Source organism: Patagioenas fasciata, chromosome W (assembly GCF_037038585.1).
Source record: "Patagioenas fasciata isolate bPatFas1 chromosome W, bPatFas1.hap1, whole genome shotgun sequence".
NCBI lineage: Eukaryota > Metazoa > Chordata > Aves > Columbiformes > Columbidae > Patagioenas > Patagioenas fasciata.
Window position 1 is genome coordinate 31,652,030 of NC_092559.1, and position 6,000 is coordinate 31,658,029.

The following is a 6,000-nucleotide window of genomic DNA, read 5'->3' on the forward strand; positions in this document are numbered from 1 at the left end:
CCTCCGAGAAAAACGTGGGGGCCCGGCCCGGCCCGGCCGCGGCGCCGTCGCCGGGGCCGGGGCCGCCTCAAACTTTGCCTCCGCAAGCACCCGCGGAAGTTTTTTGTGAGCCTCCTCCTACATCATTGGGCTCACCCCAAGCAGTAGAGCAGTTACTGCAAGTTATTACCAACAAGCTTGAACAACTTAAGAGTGTCAAATGTAGAGAAAAATAAGGAACAAATTGAGTTTCAAAAACCGGCTTGCCCTTCACAAACAATGCAATCAAAGGTGCCTATAGATTCTACTGACCAACCACAGCTCCGACGTGGCAGATGGTCAGGGGTCATCAAAGATGCCATCCTAGAAGGTGATTGGTCTCCAGCAAAATTAGCCCTACCGGTAATTCAAAATATGAACACTCAGACAACGGTATGGGAACCACACAATTGGAAAATTTTGCAGCAAGCAAAACAAACAACCACAAGCTATGGTATACGTTCAGCAGCTACCGGACACAAAGAACATCTCCGAACCTGTATCACAATCAGTGACCAACCGTGAACCAGGCTTCTTTCACCTCAACAAGCCAAGCACCGCAGGAAGCCTCGGAGTTGATGTGGAGACAGCAGTAGATATAACATTGACCAATACTGCAATTCATAGAATACCAACTAATGCTAAAGGACCTTTATTTCGACAAGATAGTCTCATTGGAGGCCTATTGATTGGCCGTTCTTCTGCTAGTATCAAAGGTCTTATAGTAATACCAGGTATAATTGATGCAGATTTCACAGGAACTGTTCAAATCCTGGCCTACACTCTGCATCCGCCAATTTTTATTCCTTCTGGGAGTAGAATAGCTCAGGTAGTAGCACTGGAAAACTGCCTACCAATGCTTCCAGGAGTTCCTCCAGCATCCTCAACACAAAGGCATGATAAAGGATTTGGATCGACAGGTCCTGCAGTTTGCTTCACCTCATCAATGACTCAGCGTCCCATGTTACGTGTGCAACTATTTCAGTCTGATTCTACTGTTGTTGTAGAGGTAAATGCAATGCTTGATACTGGAGCTGATGTCTCCATCATTAGTCAATTCAAATGGCCACGAAATTGGAAACTTCAAAAATCAATCTCTTCCACTGTAGCTGGAGTAGGGGGTCAAACTACTCCAAATATAAGTGTTGATCCCATTTCGATTAGTTTCCCTGAAGGTCAATGTGTTACCCTTAGGGTGTATGTAATGGAATTGCCAAGCAGCCTTGAGGCGCTTATTGGCCGTGATGTCTTGGGGCAACTTGGTGCTGTGTTAACTACTTTGCCTTTTCCTTAGTGGTCACTGGAAAGCAGTTGCCCAACCTTCCATTGACCTGGTTAACAGATAGCCCAGTTTGGGTTGACCAGTGGCCATTAACAGAAGAGTGACTGCAAAAGGCACGTGAATTAGTAGAAGAGCAATTAGTTGCAGGCCATATCAAGCCTTCTACTAGTCCATGGAATACCCCAATTTTTGTAATACCAAAAAAGAGTGGAAAGTGGCGATTATTACATGACTTGCGAAAGGTAAATGATCAAATGCAAGCCATGGGTGCTTTACAGCCTGGATTACCATCACCTGTAATGTTACCAGAAAATTGGCATATTCTAATTATAGATTTAAAGGATTGTTTCTTTACCATTCCTTTTCATGAACAAGATACACAGCGTTTTGCATTTACACTGCCTTCAGTAAACAAAGCGGAACCAGCTAAAAGGTATGAGTGGGTAGTGCTACCGCAAGGTATGAAAAATTCTCCTACACTGTGCCAAATGTATGTTGCATGGGCACTTCAACCTATTCGTGCATCATGGAAACAAACAATTATTTATCATTATATGGATGATATTCTGTTCTGTCAACAAGCTGAGTTCACAGAAAGTTCCATAGTCCAAATTACGATCAAACTCAAAGAAAAGGGGTTGGTCATAGCTCCAGAGAAAGTTCAGAAGTCTGCACCTTGGAAATACCTTGGTTGGTCCATTTGTGATGCACAGATTCGTCCACAAAAAATTGAATTACATACTGATTTACAAACATTAAATGATGTCCAAAAATTGTTAGGGGACATACAATGGATTAGAAATTGCGTCGGCATTACTAACAATGATATAGCACCTCTTACTTCGCTTCTAAAAGGAGGTGATCCAGCTAAGAAAATAAGCTTAGAGTCCGTGCATCTCAAATGTCTTTCTGATATTATACAAAAAGTACAGACAAATTGGTCTAGCCGAAGACTTTCTGATCGACCAATTTCCCTCCTTATTAGCAATCTAGAACATCCGTGTGCAATCATCTGCCAGTGGCAAAACAAAAACGGGGAATTCCCCATAGATGTTGCTACAGATTCTTCCTTTTGTGCCACTGTCAGATTGAAAACAGAAAATGATTTGCGATTATTAGAGTGGATTTTTCTCAGTGTCCAACCAAAATTCAGTATTCAAACGAGACCAGAAGCAATTGGAGAATTGATTCGAAAAGGAAGATCTCGAATATTAGAAATTAGCGGTCAGGAACCAGATGACATCAGTATTCCGATAAATGGAGCCGATTTAGAATGGTGGCTGAGACATTCGATGCCTATACAGAATGCATTATTAGGATTTATAGGCAAGGTACATTCACGACAACCAAAAGGTAAACTATGGCAATTCCTTAGAACAAATCAGTGGTTAGAGAGAAGCAAAGTAAAAGCAAAACCTGTTGAAGGCCTTACAGTATATACAGATGCAGGAAAACGAAGACACCAGGCAGCATGTGTCTGGCAAGAGAATAGTCAATGGAAACAGCATTTAATTGAAGGTTCAAAAGAGGATTCATTGCAGACTTTAGAGCTCACGGCAGTAATATGGGCCTTAAATAATTGGCTGAAATCTGCTTTAAATGTTGTCACAGATTCTTTGTATGTAGCAGGTGTAATACCCAGAATGGAAAATGCCCTGTTAAGACAATCGAATAATCCTCGATTAGGAAAATTGTTTGTACAATTGAGAGCTATTTTAAATCAAAGAAAAGAACCCTGTTGTGTGATTCACATCCGCAGTCATCAATGGAATCTTGGTCTAGGTGAAGGAAATCAAATTGCAGATAGTTTAGTAAGTTCAGTACAGCACATGCCTCCAACAGATAAATTCCAACAAGCGAGACAAAGTCATGAGAGCTTTCATCAGAATGCCAGAGGTCTCCAAAGACAATTTGATTTAACTTTAAATGAAGCAAGAAGTATTGTACAGGCATGTCCTCAGTGTGGAAGCCAGATGTTAGGTATAGGAATCGGTGTCAATCCTCGAGGTTTAAAAGCCTTAGAAGTATGGCAAATGGATGTGACACATGTGCCAGAATTCGGAAAACTTAAATATGTGCATGTCACAATCGATACTTTTCCAAAAATGATATGGGCTACTGCTTTACCAGGAGAAAAAGCACTACATGTATGTAAACATCTTACAGCTTGTTTTGCTGTAATGGGTGTCCCAGAAAAGATTAAGACAGACAATGGCCCTGCCTATGTTAGCCAGAAAGTTAGAACTTTTCTAATGAAATGGGGAGTGAAACACGTTACAGGTATACCTCATTCCCCAACAGGCCAAGGAATCATCGAGAGAGCACATCAAATGATTAAAGGGTATTTGAGCAAACAGAAGCAGGAAGAGTTAGATTGTCAACAGCGTTTAGCAAAGGTGTTGTTTACCTTGAATTATTTATGTCTAACTGGAGACCATGAGGAGCCTCCTGTGATCATTCATCATTATCAGATCAGACTAGGAAGGAAAAACACTTTACCGGAATTCATGGTGAGATATCGTGATCCCACCACTGGATTGTGGAAGGGACCAGTACCTGTTATTTTTAATGGTAGAGGGTATATGTGTCTCTCCACAGATCAAGGTCCATTGTGGGTTCCAAGCCGAGCAGTAAAGCCGGAGTTGAAACAAACTCAACCAAGTCAACTCCCTGCAGCAGAACCCTCGGAGGTCACAGAGTGAGGTGTAACCTTTGCATTGATTTAGCTGTGACATGTATGCGTACTATAGTTATATAAGTAGATCTTTAAACACCACTACCTCTTGAGTAAGTTTATCAACACCCAGCACATCGTTTGTTATAAGTTGAGTATCTTTAAACCAAAGTTCTTGGAATTTGTTTAATCAATCCATTGCGATATTTAAACGGCAATGGAATACCTCAGGTTTATTGCAAAGTGCACTGTTTACGTTGATTGTTGTTGTTATTTATATGTTATGTATAAGTTGTTTTTTATCACATATCAAAAAAGGATTAGAACACACAGCTAATCAATCCTGGCTTGTCCAAAAAGAAAAAAAAAAGGAGGAATTGTGGAGAGTCTCTGGCTGTGTGCTGTGAACAAGCCAGGGCTTGATGCGGCTGTGCTACACGGAAGGATTTCCCTGAGACACCAGAGACAAAAGGAAAGTAAACAGAAGCTGCTCTGCCCTCGACCCAGGCTGCAGGAGGGGCGTTGCCGCTACGCATGAACAGTCTGTGAGCAGTGCCCTGCAGCCAATCGCCATAGTGGGGGGGGATGAGTGACTGTGAGTGTAACCAATTGTAGCCTGCACTTGCCGCATGGCCTTTTGGTATAGAGTATATAAGGCTTGGAAAAACGTGGTCTCGGGGACATTGATATTCAGTGTTGTTTAAGAGTTCATTAAAGAGTACGGATGGTAAATTCACATTGAATTAGACTCCTTACTCTCGCCCGGCCCGCCCGTTCGATCAAAGAGCTTATGCCGGCGTCTGGATTCGTCGAATTTACTACCACTACAATCACAGAAACATGGTGGGATGATTCTCATAATTGGAGCGCTGCAATGGATGGCTATAAACTCTTCAGAAGGGATAGGCAAGGAAGGAGAGGAGGTGGGGTAGCGATGTATGTTAGGGAGGTTTTTGATTGTCTGGAACTTGAGGAGGGTGGTGATAGGGTTGAGTGTCTGTGGGTGAGAATCAAGGGGAAGGGCAACAAGGCAGACATCCTGGTGGGGGTCTGTTACAGATCACTCAGCCAGGATGTAGAGGCAGATGAAATATTTTGCAGGCAGCATGGAGGACAACTTCCTAACACAGCTGGTTAGTGAGCCTACCAGGGAAGGAGTCCCACTGGATCTGATGTTTGTAAATAGAGAAGGACTCATGGGCAACGTGTCGGTTGGAGGTCGCCTTGGGTATAGTGATCATGAAATGATTGAGTTTACTATCCTTGGAGAAGTTAGAAGGGTGGTCAGCAGAACTGCTACTTTGGACTTCCAAAGGGCAGACTTTGATGTGTTCAGAAGGCTGGTTGGCAGAGTCCCTTGGGAGATAGTCCTGAAGGACAAAGGAGTCCAGAAAGGCTGGTCTCTCTTCAAGAAGGTAATCTTATGCGGCAATGAGGAACGACGCACACGGAGATGCAGACAAAGACACACACACAGGCAGAGGTTGTGTTCAGGAGGGAGCACAGAGCCAGGCAGAACAGAGAGAGCTGAGTCAGGCTAAGGCCCTCTTTATTAATCATCCACAATTTATAGGTTTACAGATATGGGCCTGGACTAAGAAGTTAGACAGGATGTTTTTTCAATAATTGTTATTCCAAACATACCACACTCGTGTTGCGTCTGTTTTCAGTCACGTTCCCACAAATTCACAGACCAGGCCCAACATCATTCACACGTCACATATACTTGGGGGTGGTTTTCCTGCCTGAGATACCATTCTCAAGAGCCTGGGCTATCACTCCTTACAATTATGAAAAACATACTTCAGTACAACTCGTCCAAGGCCCTTTATATTTTGACTAATTCCTGTGATTTATTCATGTTAGTATTATTTCTTTTTTGACCGTCTGGATGGTCATGTTAGTATCCATCTTCCTTTATCACACGTCTTGCTATTCCCACAATCTCAGAGGTGCAGGAGCAGGTTGTCCCTGTGTGCCAGAAGGCAAGCCGGCAGGGAAGAAGGCCAGCCTGACTGAATAGACA